The sequence below is a fragment of the Hyperoodon ampullatus genome (assembly GCF_949752795.1).
Source record: "Hyperoodon ampullatus genome assembly, chromosome: 11".
NCBI classification, from domain to species: Eukaryota; Metazoa; Chordata; class Mammalia; order Artiodactyla; family Ziphiidae; genus Hyperoodon; species Hyperoodon ampullatus.
The window spans coordinates 10832085-10844526 of record NC_136924.1 but is presented as its reverse complement, the minus strand read 5'-3'; the positions used below and the strand labels follow the sequence as shown (position 1 = coordinate 10844526).

The 12442-nt window shown below is 36.6% G+C and overlaps 1 protein-coding gene across 1 annotated transcript in view; it reads right to left on the bottom strand.

Annotated features, from left to right (window-relative positions):
• The window catches only part of LRRIQ1 (leucine rich repeats and IQ motif containing 1), a gene marked incomplete at its 3' end in the record, with an annotated part of 287926 nt that overhangs the window by 215219 nt on the left and 60265 nt on the right, over nucleotides 1–12442 (bottom strand). The window contains exon 2 of the mRNA XM_079714084.1: nucleotides 8447–8564. The remainder of the gene's footprint in view (nucleotides 1–8446; nucleotides 8565–12442) is intronic.

The window sequence follows — 12442 nt, the reverse complement described above, 5'->3', positions numbered from 1 at the left end:
AAGTTCCTTTTCTCATGGGAAATAAGATTGTTTGCAGAGTATTATGGAGAAGTGAGGAAGTACTCTTTTAGGAACCATAAAAATGATAATAAATAATGAATATGCAAATACGTGTTCCTTGTTTATGGATTTAGCAAAAGCTCACGTTAATCCTTAGACCAGTATGTTATGACAGAAAAAACAGAGTAAAGAATTAAATAACTTGAAGTTGAACTCTGGATCCACTTCGTATAGACTCTAGAGTCACATAATCACTTGAGCCTCAGCAGCTCCTTCCCACCAACTTACCTCAGCTGATTTTGACAGCCAGCAAAATATCTTGAAAGCATTCTGTCCCTATTACAAAATGAGGTGCAGAAGGGAATTCATGTCTGGGAAGGAACAGCGAGCTTCTACGTCCTTTCCCTGCGGAATGGGGGCCACCTCACCCTCCCATCACATCAATGATGTGGCCACCAACCAAGAAGCTTCACTGATTTTCCATGCCCAGAATTTTCACTGCAATTTCATTACATAGGCAAAACTGATTAAATCATTGACCATATGATTGAACTCAATCTCTAAACTCCCTCCCCTCCCTGGAGGTCAGAACTTTGGCTGATATCTTGTGGCTCAAAGCTCCAACCCTTTAATCACACAATTTATCTTTCTGCAGTGGCCTACATCATCCTAAATTATCTTTTAGTGTAAGATCACTAGGGGCCCACCATGAGTCACCTTAGTAGTATAAACTATCGGGGCCCACTATAAGTAACAAAAAGCTTCTATCACTAAGGAAACCCAAGGGGTTTAATTTCCCTCTTAGGAAACAGAGACAAAAGCTAATCAAATTCTTAATGGTAACAACAGTTACACAGTTTTTATTACTAATAGATATAACAATAAACAGATGGTATATATTGTATATGAATTTAATACAGACAGCATACAATATTTGCTACTATTATTTTGGCCCATAGTTCATGTAAATCAAAGTGCCTTATTTCACAGCTCCATCCTACATCACTTCTGTCACCTCTTGGGGCAGTTTCTTAGATTCAGTACCTCCGTTTTCTCATTTGTAAATGGTGAAAATAAAATATCTACCTCATTGCTAAGTATTTGTTTCCTATTCTAGTCTCCTGCTCATTTCTGTGCATTTAATGTCACAGACTTTGTCTTGTTATATTCATATCCTTTCTAGTGCCTTACACATAGGGAGTCACAAATGAATGTTCCAGGGATTTTCATGGATTATGAACCCAAGGATACAACTATTATTTTGTGCTCAGTTACTTCAGTTATCTTCCTTTGGCTCAAAAGAGGGGGAGGATTTGGGAAGTAAGGGGAATTTTATCAGAATTCTTTCTCATATCAAGAAATGCAAAACCCAACTCAAACTGGTTTAGGCAAAATCAAGAATGTAATTGTCCCTGCAACTAAACAACAGTCCATGCCTAAACAAGCAGCTCTGCCTTCCAGTACAGTTTGCTTCAAGCCTGAAATGTCACTCAATCCATGCCTTGGTTCACCTTTCCCTGTGCTATCTCTATCCCCAGCTTCAACTGATGGCTTCTACTAGCTTCAAGCTTTTTCCTAGTGATCCCAAGATGGCTGCAGAGAGACCTCAAATCTTCATACTGCCACTCCAGCAGAAGATTGAAAGAGTTTTTCTTTTTTAGAAACTCCAAAAAACATGTAAGTACTGACTCAGATTGGATCATCTGCCTATCTGAATTAATCACTTTGTTCAGTGAATAATGAGATATACTATTACCTTAAGCCTATCATATTCTACCCTTAGAACTGGGCATCCAGTTAACCCCATCCAAACCAAAGTTAATAAAAATGCAAAATGTGAATTCCCCAGATGAGAAAAGTTAGGGTTGTCTGATGGCTTGAGGACTTATGGATGCAGTGAAGGCAAACTACAAATTTTCATTTCAGCCACTGCCTTGCAAATGCCACCTTCATCATTCTTCAGGGAGACTATGATACTCCCTGAGGTCTTTCCTCTCTTCCCTTCTTCCTTCCTTTTTCTTTTTTCCTTCCATCTTTTCTTCTTTTCTACTTTTGTTATTTCTTTCTTTCACTCTTTCTACTTCTGGGCTATTGACTAATTTTACTCAATCCCTTTCTTCATTTCTCACCCTATTTTCTCCTTCTCTTTAATTATATCTGACTTCAATTACATTTCAGAAATTTTGGTCATTAATAAGGGTACAGAATTAATAACACACAGATATTTATTGAGTATAGAGTTTATCCTTCTTACCCTGGGGTAATTCATTGTGAGATGAATTGCCTTCTGGGAGAATTCTTCAGTTGAATATACCTCTATTTCAAGGAACTCAAAAGAAACCCATAGGAAAAAGTTTTATCATGACCCCATTTTTTAAAATTCAACTGCCAATATGCAGGGAAGAGAGTATTCTTGACCTTGAATGTCCCTTGTCTCACTGTGCTTGCAGCTTACTACATCATCCCAAAGATGAATCAGTCTGTTTTTAATAGCCTGAAACTAGGATTCACAATTCTCTTTTGGCATATGATGTTTATAAAAGCATTTGATTTTAATATGCAGTTGTTTTGTTAGTGTAAACACTTTCTGACCTATATCCTTTCTTCTGTATAGCTTCCTCAGCTGGGGAGGAAATGCTACCATGGCAACACATCAGCTGTGGCCACCTCTTCATGGCTTCAATTGTCTATTCAGAAGTAAATATAATTTCCAAACCAACTTACAGTGAATTTCAGTGGCAGTACAAGTGACTTCAGCATCCTATTGCCTCATGAAATTATTTGTAGAAATTCTTGAATTTCTTTTAAATTTAATCATAGCCTCATGTGGAAAGTTAACCACATTTTAAATTTCACTAAAGTTCTATCTCTTGTGTGATGACTATCTTTTGCCAGAAAAGAAACCCTCTCTGAAACAGTGTCATGAATCTTGTCCAAATGAAGTGACATTTGATATGCCATTCTTTAAACATATTTTCTGGCTAAAAAACATCAGTTTCTTTGATCTCTTGCTTTTTACTTTATGTTTATCACTAACCTTAGAAATTGTCTTCTTTTCCTGTTCTTTTTTTTTTCCATAAGGAAATGCAGCTTTATAATTTCACATGAGTTAACGTGTACTCTGAGATACGTTTAGATGTGGTTGGTTTATCTGCTTATGAGTTAAATAATTTATCCATACTAAACCCCAAGCACTTCTATTTCTATCCTATATGTCTTTTAGTTTTTTTAAATTATTTTTCAAACTATTAGATTATTGTTTCTTGATGCCTTCTGAAATAATTCTTCTATCTGACATTCTAACTCACTAATTCCTTCTTGAGCTGTATCTAATCTCTTATTTTTCTCACAGATTGTGTTTTTTATTTCGACTACTAGTTCTGCTCTTCCCTGTACCTACATGTTTTACATGGAGGAGGAAGCCCATTACTTCCACAGCATGCACTATTACTTCTTCACAACCCAGGAGAAAGGTGCATTTTGGAGCAGCCACACAGGTGCTTATTCTTTAGATAGTGCAGCCAGAGCTTAGACTGACTGCAGAGGCTGTCAGGCACTAAATGTTTTTTGATCAAAGTTTTATTAAGAAACTAAAATTTAAAAAAAGAAATTAAAGTTAAAATCCACTATACAATTATTTGTAACATCTAAGTCCTAGACAAACATGACACCTTTTTCAAAAAAAGGTACTAAACGTTAAAAAGATTAACCTTATTTTGTTTTATTCTATCAAATATTAGGGCTTCAGGGTCTGGATTGATGTCATAAATTCTATTAATCAAAAGTCACATGCTTTTCATTTTTTAAAATTTATTTTATTTATTTTTATATAGCAGGTTCTTATTAGTTATCTATTTTATACATATTAGTATATATATATGTCAATCCCAGTCTCCCAGTTCATCCCACCACACCCCCACCACTTTCCCCCCTTGGTAGCCATGTATTTTTTCTCTACATCTGTGTCTCTATTTCTGCCTTGCAAACCGTTTCATCTGTACCATTTTTCTAGATTCCACATATATGCGTTAATATACAATATTTGTTTTTCTCTTTCTGACTTACTTCACTCTGTATGACAGTCTCTAGGTCCATTCACTTCTCTACAAATGACCCAATTTCATTCCTTTTTATGGCTGAGTAATATTGCATTGTATATGTGTACCACATCTTCTTTATCCATTCATTTGTCAATGGCATTTAGGCTGCTTCCATGACCTGGCTATTGTAAATAGTGCTGCAAGGAACATTGGGGTGCATGTGTCTTTTTGAATTATGGGTTTCTCTGCGTATATGCCCAGTAGTGAGACTGCTGGGTCATATGGTAATTCTGTTTTTAGTTTTTTAAGAAACTTCCATACTGTTCTCCATAGTGGCTGTATCATTTACGTTCCCACCAACAGTGTAAGAGGTTCCCTTTTCTCCACACGCTCTCCAGCACTTGTTGTTTGTAGATTTTCTGATGATGCCCATTCTAACTAGTGTGAGGTGATACCTCATTGTAGTTTTGATTTACATTTCTCTAATAATTATTGATGTTGAGCAGCTTTTCATCTGCCTCTTGGCCATCTGTATGTCTTCTTTGGAGAGATGTCTATTTAGGTCTTCTGCCAATTTTTTCATTGGGTTTTTTTTTTTTTTTTAAATATTGAGCTGCATGAGCTGCTTGTATATTTTGGAGATTAATCCTTTGTCCGTTGATTCATTTGCAAATATTTTCTCCCATTCAGAGGGTTGTCTTTTTGTTTTGTTTATAGTTTCCTTTGCTGTGCAAAAGCTCAAAAGTCACATGCTTTTCAAAAGCACCACAGTCTTTTTTTTTTTAACAGAAAATAAAAATGGCTTGCATTCTCCTCAACAGAAAAAAAAATCACAAGTTATCTACTATACTTTTATCTGTCCATATTTTTTACATCTTATTATCTATTTTATTTTTTTCTTTGTCTCACTTGATGTTGCTCTCAGTAGAGGAAAGAGAGCAAGATGTCATACACAACACATCCTTTGTGGATTGTTATCAATACTGAAAAGATATTGAGAATTATTTCTTACTTCCTCTTCCTTAAGCCCACAGTAACATCTTGCTGTCCCTACCCAGGGAACTTCCCACACTGAACCCCCAAACTGAGCTTTATTTATGCTTTATTTTCCCTTTATAATGAAAATGCAGTATATGGCATTAAAAGCTGTGTGAAAGAATAAACTCCAAATATTTTTTCCTCAGAGTCATAATTCATCATTCTGTGTGTGAACCCACAGTTTTCAGAAGAAGTAAAGAAGCTGGCAAACAGATGGTCAGTGAATTTAGAACCTTTGGATTCACATGGATTGGGCTTTGGCAAACTGTTGTAGAGACCAACGTTGGTTCCTCCAATTCCTTCTCTCCACTTCTAATATATAAGTCTTAGCTGGACTCATGTCCACCTAGCTAAGATTAAATTTCCTCGCGTCTCTTGCCGCTAAGGTGGTGATGTAACTAGTTTCTGGTCGATGAAGATGAATGGAAGTGATGTTTCCAACAATCACGCAATGCCCATAAAACTGAAAAGTTCATGCCCTCCCTCTCTCTCATTTCCCCTTTCCAGGAATGAAATGTGGATGAAAGGGTGAACTACCTTCTGCTTCTGCAATCTTTTTGGAGTGGAAGAGCAACAGATAGAAAGTACCTTCATCTCTAACACAGTAGAGATGGCATACCAGCCATAGAACAGAGACACAGACTACCAATTAAAAGAGAAATAAAGAACTTTTTAAAGATACTCTGGTTTCTAGTCTCTTATTACAGAGTTCAGTCTTTATTCTAACCATCAGCCACAACTAATCCCCAAATTTGGTGTGTTAAGGTTTGTTGGGAGGCATTGAAATGATGAAGTTGCACGTGTAAGCACTGTCCGTTTCAACCTACAACAGCAATGAGTAATATCAATGGACATAAATGAGAACAGAACTAAAATTCCGGTTTCACACACACTCTGTGTGTATGTGTTTATGAGCATATGTGTATGTATATTTACAGTTTTTAGAATTATTATTTTAAAAGTTTAAGCTATGACAAAGATAACTATAGTGCTAAAGTTTAGTATAGAAATATCACTTTATATGTGAGCTTTCAACTTTCTACAAATTTTAAAATCTGTTCCTAGGATTTTAGGAGTGTATTTCATATTTACAAAGGTGTTTTTAACAGTGCTTCCTAATTTGAAAATTTTGTTAATAACTGTGTAACGTGAGTTAATACTTGTTCTTAAGGAAAAAACAAATGTCTAGATTGAATAATGACTTTGTGTGAAAGAGTTTCAAAAAGTTTAGGATATTTTTACCAATCTATATCTTGAATATTCTTCAACTATAATTACATAAATTATCTCCTTTAACCTTCACAACAAACTTATCTGGTGGGTACCCTAACCACAGATGAGAAAACTGACACAGAGAGCCACGAAGTAACTTGCAAAATGACCTGAATTTAGGAAATAAAAAGATCTGGGATTTAAACAAGCAATCTGGCTACAGAGTAAGCTCTGCTTCTTCTACACTCTGAGGGTTGCATCCAACCAGCCATTGGTCATGGGACTTTTTTGTCGAGTAAGATTTGAGAAACACCGGAACAAACTATAAAGTGTACAAAAGCTCTTCTTCTTATGAACAGGGTAAATTATGAAAGGCTACATCTAAATTTTATATGCTTGTATATAAATATATATCTAAGTTTTATATGCTTATAATGCCATAGCAATACTGTACTAGTCAATGTTAGTGCCACTTATTGGGGACAGGCAGAGGTGAAAATACTTTTGTTCTGAAAAATATGTTCAAATCTATGAAAGTTTGCAAGTTGGAGAAGTTTGTAAAAGGAGGAGCCTCTGATTATGACTTTTTTAAAAAAGCAAAGTAGAGGCTGATTGGCTAGAACAACCTGTCAAGCAAACAAAGGCAATTAGATTTAGGACTTGGACTTGAGGCAGAATCATATTTAATTAGAATTCCCCTTAATCACAAGCATGAAATAGCACAAGTAATCCTTTATATGCTAGTATTCCATTAATATATTCCTTTAAACTACTTCTTGGTAGTATATTAGACATTTGAGTTGGATAGATATTTAAGTAGATAGATATTTGAATTAGTATTCAAATAAGAATTCAATTATAATAAAATGTGCAAGAAATTCGGAATTAGACACTTTATCTTTGGACCCCAAATAAGCCACTTAATAGTTGTGAGACATGGACAAAAAAAGGCCTTTTTGTCTCTCTGCTTCTAAAAACCTAATTTAATAATACCTATTCTTAGGGTCCTTATCAATATTAAATGAGATAACATTATGTAAAAATGATAAGAATAGAGTGGGATAGTTACACAGGTAGTTTTAGAAATCCCACTAGGGGATTAAAGATAGAGAGGGAACTTTAGGGAACTTTGGGAGACCACTGTAAGTTAATGATCACTCAGGAAAGCTATCAGAAAGTTAGGAAATGCCGCAGGCTTGCCTAATAATAAAGCCATAAATAAAAGACGAGATGTGCCCCAGGCCATTAAGTGAAAAAATGAGGCTTGCATCCTGCTGGTGGAGGTCAGCAAGATAATGATCCTTAGGACATGCACCTCTACACATACCAAGGACAGGAATATAAGGGAAAGGCGACATTCCAAAGTAGAAGACACTCGTTATAATGAAACCTGAGATGATTTAACATATTTTAGTAAATGTTACCACCCTTCTGCTGATTTGAATAACAGTCCTGGTTTGAACGTATAGGGTCAAAAACTTTCCCATCCAACGTGAAGGAGGAGCTAATGATGTAAGCCTGACGTCTACTCGAAGATGAGGAAGAAGGTGGTCTTCTCTCCCTCCCCACTTTTCCTTTGATTATAAAAAATGTAGCCCACTTAGTTCTCAGGGCAGAGCCCTCTTGCCTGCCAGCCTGTATCCTTCACAAATGTCCTATACTAATAAATCTACTTCTTACTTATCATTTTGCCTCCTGCTGAATTCCTTCTGCGAGGAGACATAAAGAACCTGAGCTTTATTAAATTCTGAGACAAGTTGTGCAGTTTCAGTTGGAAGACTGTGGGCTCAAGTCCCATCAGAGGTGCAGATTCAAAAGCACCTCATACTGTGCCAGATCCACAATATATACTTAAAAGATCTTTACTCTTAAAGATCTTTATCCTTGCAGCCTCCTGCATTATTTTTTTGGTTGATTTTATATATTATTATATACTCACATGTGTACTCATACTCATATGTAATATACAGTGTCATTCTTAATTCTAAAGTCTTACAGCTTCTAATGAATCTTACCTATTTCATTTTACCATGGTACTTCTAACTTCTCCCTCTCACTGGATCCTCCCTATATTAGTTAAGTATAGGGTAAGCCATTAGGAAAAAGAGACTTCAAAATAAAAAGGCATAATGAGATAAATGCTATTTCTTTCTTACCTATTTTGTCTGGAGACGAGCTGCAGATGTTTCTAATTCCTTCACAGAACCAATTTCCCTTGATCTTGTTGCTCTTCCATGAGGTTCAATTAAGTCACCAAAACTTCCATATTCCAGCCTTTTGGAAGAAGAGGGCACAAAATTTCACTTTGAGGCTTACAGAAGTTGCAAAGATCACTTCCATTCACATACCACTGGTTACAGCTTAGTCAGTCATAGTCAGTCTAACCTCCCTTAGCTACAAAGGAAGTTGAGAAATGTAGTCTCCAACTGAGTGGCTATGTGCTCAGTTAAAACTCTATTGTTGTGGGAAAAGAGAAGAAACTTTAGGGGCCAATTAGCAGTCTGCCACAATTCTCACCAACACCTAGGTTTATTCAAGTTTCTTCTATCTTAAAAAAACAAAACAAAGTGTAGGGGAACAAAATTTGTCACTCCAAAATGTATCTGGCATGCAGATTATTTCGAGCTAAAAGCAATCAAGGCCCAAAAGAGTCAGGAAGAGACTTTAATCTTCCTCCTAACTGCCTAGAAGATTGTAAATAGAGGACCTATTCGAGAAAGTAGACTATCACCAAAGATAACTATAGTATGAACTAAATGGGCAGAGAGGAACCTAGAAATATCTGCTTGTTAAAATTTCTTTCTATGTCCCATTGTTTCTGTGTGGCCCAGCAAACACTTGTTTATCATACAAGTGTTTTTCCATTTTCATGTGAATTGCTTTCCTCCCCTTTGAAGTCCCTAACCACTACCCTCCAAATCCCCTTTTTTCTCTAGCTGGAGATGGTATTTAAAGTGAGGATTTCTGCTACTTTGGTGAGCTGCTCAGTTGTCCTGGGTCTCTCCCATGTATATCCATGTAATTAAAGTTTTTGTTACCAAAGGGAACTTGAGTCCATTCACTTACTGTGCAGCAAAGCCAATTTACTGACACTGGGTTGGTGTAAAGGAAAGTACAGTATTTATTGCAGGCACCAAGAAAGGAAAACAGATAGCTCATGCTCAAAAGACCTGAACTTTCTGATGGTTTTCAGGGTTTTTAAAGGCAACATTTGGAGTGAGGGCTGCAGGGTGCATGACTTTCTTCTGATTGGTTGGTGGTGAGGTAACAGCGTGATGTTTTGGGAATCTTAATCATCAGCCTTCTGGTTCCAACCATCCTCCACCTGGGTGAGGGGTCTTAGTTCCTGCAGAACCACTCAAAGCTACTTGTCAGATTGTTATGTATATCCTTTGAGGAGGAACTATTGCCATTGCTTTTCTTGCTTTACTGCTTTTCCTTTGTTTCTGCATTCCCTCACTTCCCTAATTAGTAATTGCTTGTGCTGCTCTTTGGAACTTGGGGAAGGTCTAGGAAACTAAAGTCTTTTTCCTACAAACAAGAAACAGGGAACACGAAGGGTCTTTTGTACACGGGAAGGTTCCCAGGGTCATGCTTGGAACTCCGTTTCACTTTTGTGTGATTTTTTTTTTTCCTGTCAATCTGTCTCATGTCAATCTAATTCTTAGATCAGCCAGAGAACTTAGAAGGGTAGAGGAAAATTTCTTCCTCCTCGACAAAAGTTAAAAATATTAAAACTCTTACCTTTTTTCTACTTTATCTTCTAGCTACTGTCTTACCTCATCGTTCTTCCCATTTGTAGCCAAACTTTCTCAAGTGCTATTTCCAGTCTCTCTCATTCCTAAGGCTATCTGATGATCTACCTTTCTCTCCTACTTTATAAAACCAAATACCTCCTTCCATAGTTTATATAGATTATAAATACATAAATTATAGGGACTTCCCTGGTGGTCCAGTGGTTAAGAATCCGCCTTCCAATGCAGGGGATGCGGGTTCAATCCCTAGTTGGGGAACTAAGATCCCACATGCCATGGGGCAACTAAGCCGTGTGCCACAACTACTGAGCCTGGTTTCTAGAGGCCACGTGCCACAACAAGAGAGCCCATGCACCGCAAGTAGAGTAAATAAATAAATAATATATTTAGGTGTGATGACTTTAATCATTAATTGAAACATAATTGTGAAGTAGGTCACTGTTCTAGGGGATAAATTATAGCGGTGGTACTCTTATTGGGGATGCAGAAAATAAACGTGACACTTGATTAATGTTTTATTTTGCCATTTCAATGAGGACTAAGAAAGCAGGGCATTGTAATTTTATGAAGTCATGATTACAGAGGCAAGGCAAGAACACATAAGGTGTGATGGTTAATTTAATTCATCAGCTTTATTGGGCCACTGGTTACAGATATCTGGTTAAACATTATTTCTGGGTGTGTCTGTGAGAGGGTTTCTGGAAGAGATTAGCATTTGAATTGGTGAAGTGAACAAAGTAAATTCCCACCCTTCACCCCCAGTGTAGGGGAGCATCCTCCAATAGAACAAAAAGGCAGAGGAAGGGTATATGTGCTCTGTCTGAGACATAAGTCTTCTGCCCTCAATGCTCCTGGTCCTCAGGTTTTCAGATTACAACTGGCATCCATACTACTGGCCTTGCTGGGTCTCCTGCTTGCAGATGGCAGATCACGGGACATTTTAGCTTCCATAATTACATGAGCCAATTCCTTATGTCAGGAACAAGAAAATATTCCTTTACCCTTCTAGGTTCTTCTGGCTGGTCTAAGAATTCAATTGACATGAGACAGATTAATAGTAGAAAAAATCAAATTTTACTTCATATGTGCAAGAACTCCACATACATGAGAGAATCAGAGACACAACAAATATGAGGAGATTCAAAGGCAGAAGGTAAAATGAACTGTATATGTCACCCTGAGCTAAGGAATGGGATAGGAGCCTGGGGGTTCCAAAGACAGGAGGGTCATTCACAGGCCAATAAGAAGAAGAGCATATATTTGGTAACTAGATGTTTGCCCTGCCATATAGATGGGGCCACTTAGATAAAATTTATCTCTGGTAAAACTCTTTTCCTGGGGAAAAGCCCCAGTTTAAATTCTTCTAGTAGTTAGGGAAGGACGGTAATTTCTCTTGACCCTATAGGGTCTCCATTTCCTTTAGCTCAAAATAATCCAAGTGCCAAAGTAGCGTATTTTAGGGAGGTCTGTTCTGAACCCCTACAGTTTTGATAAAGCTCATTTATTCATATGTGTATACAAAGAGATTAACATTTGAATATATATATATATATTCTCCTATTGGTTCTGTTACTCTGAAGAACCCCAACTAATATATAAGGCAAAAACTATGTCTGTTTTCCCTCCATTGTATTTCTACTGCCTAGTACAGTGTCTGACACAGAGGAGGTACAGAAAAATTATCTATTAAAAAAATTAGAGAATTATAACTGATCATGTATTTATTTTATTGGTTTGACTTTTCAGAAGTTCAGAGTTAAAAGGTATTGCTCACTTTTTGCAATTGTACAAGACTTATGATATGCATTGTATATGCACACAGACTTTCTTCTAAGTGGCTTAGTGGCAAGCAAGGGTGTGGTATAAGTCTTGGGTGCAAAAATACACTTAATTCCTAAGTAATAGCCTTGGGAGATTCCCTTAAGCTATTAAAGCTTCAAGCTTCTCATCTGTAAAATGGGTATAACACCATGTACTTTATACTGTTTTTGCAATTAAATCATATAAAGGAACTTAAATATCATAAGTACTCAGTATTCATTGATTCTCTAATCAATTGAACTATTTGGTAGTGTAAAATTCATGTATTTCTTCTCTTCTTCACTATAGTAAACATAAAATGGTAAAAATGAAGATGTTTTCCCTTTCGAGATTTGTTCTCTTTGCCATAGTTCTCTTCACAATATCATACTTTTCACAATAGACTATTAAATGCATTGCAATTTACATGGAAGGATTACATGACCCAGAAGAATATTTGTCTACATGATACACTTCTAACACTGGTCCTTATGCTGTCACATCTGCATTTTTTTTTTTCTGATTGAAGATATATGTATAGCCAGAGTTCTTAATAGAGTGAGTAAATTGGGTTACTTTATAATGGGTACTACAGGA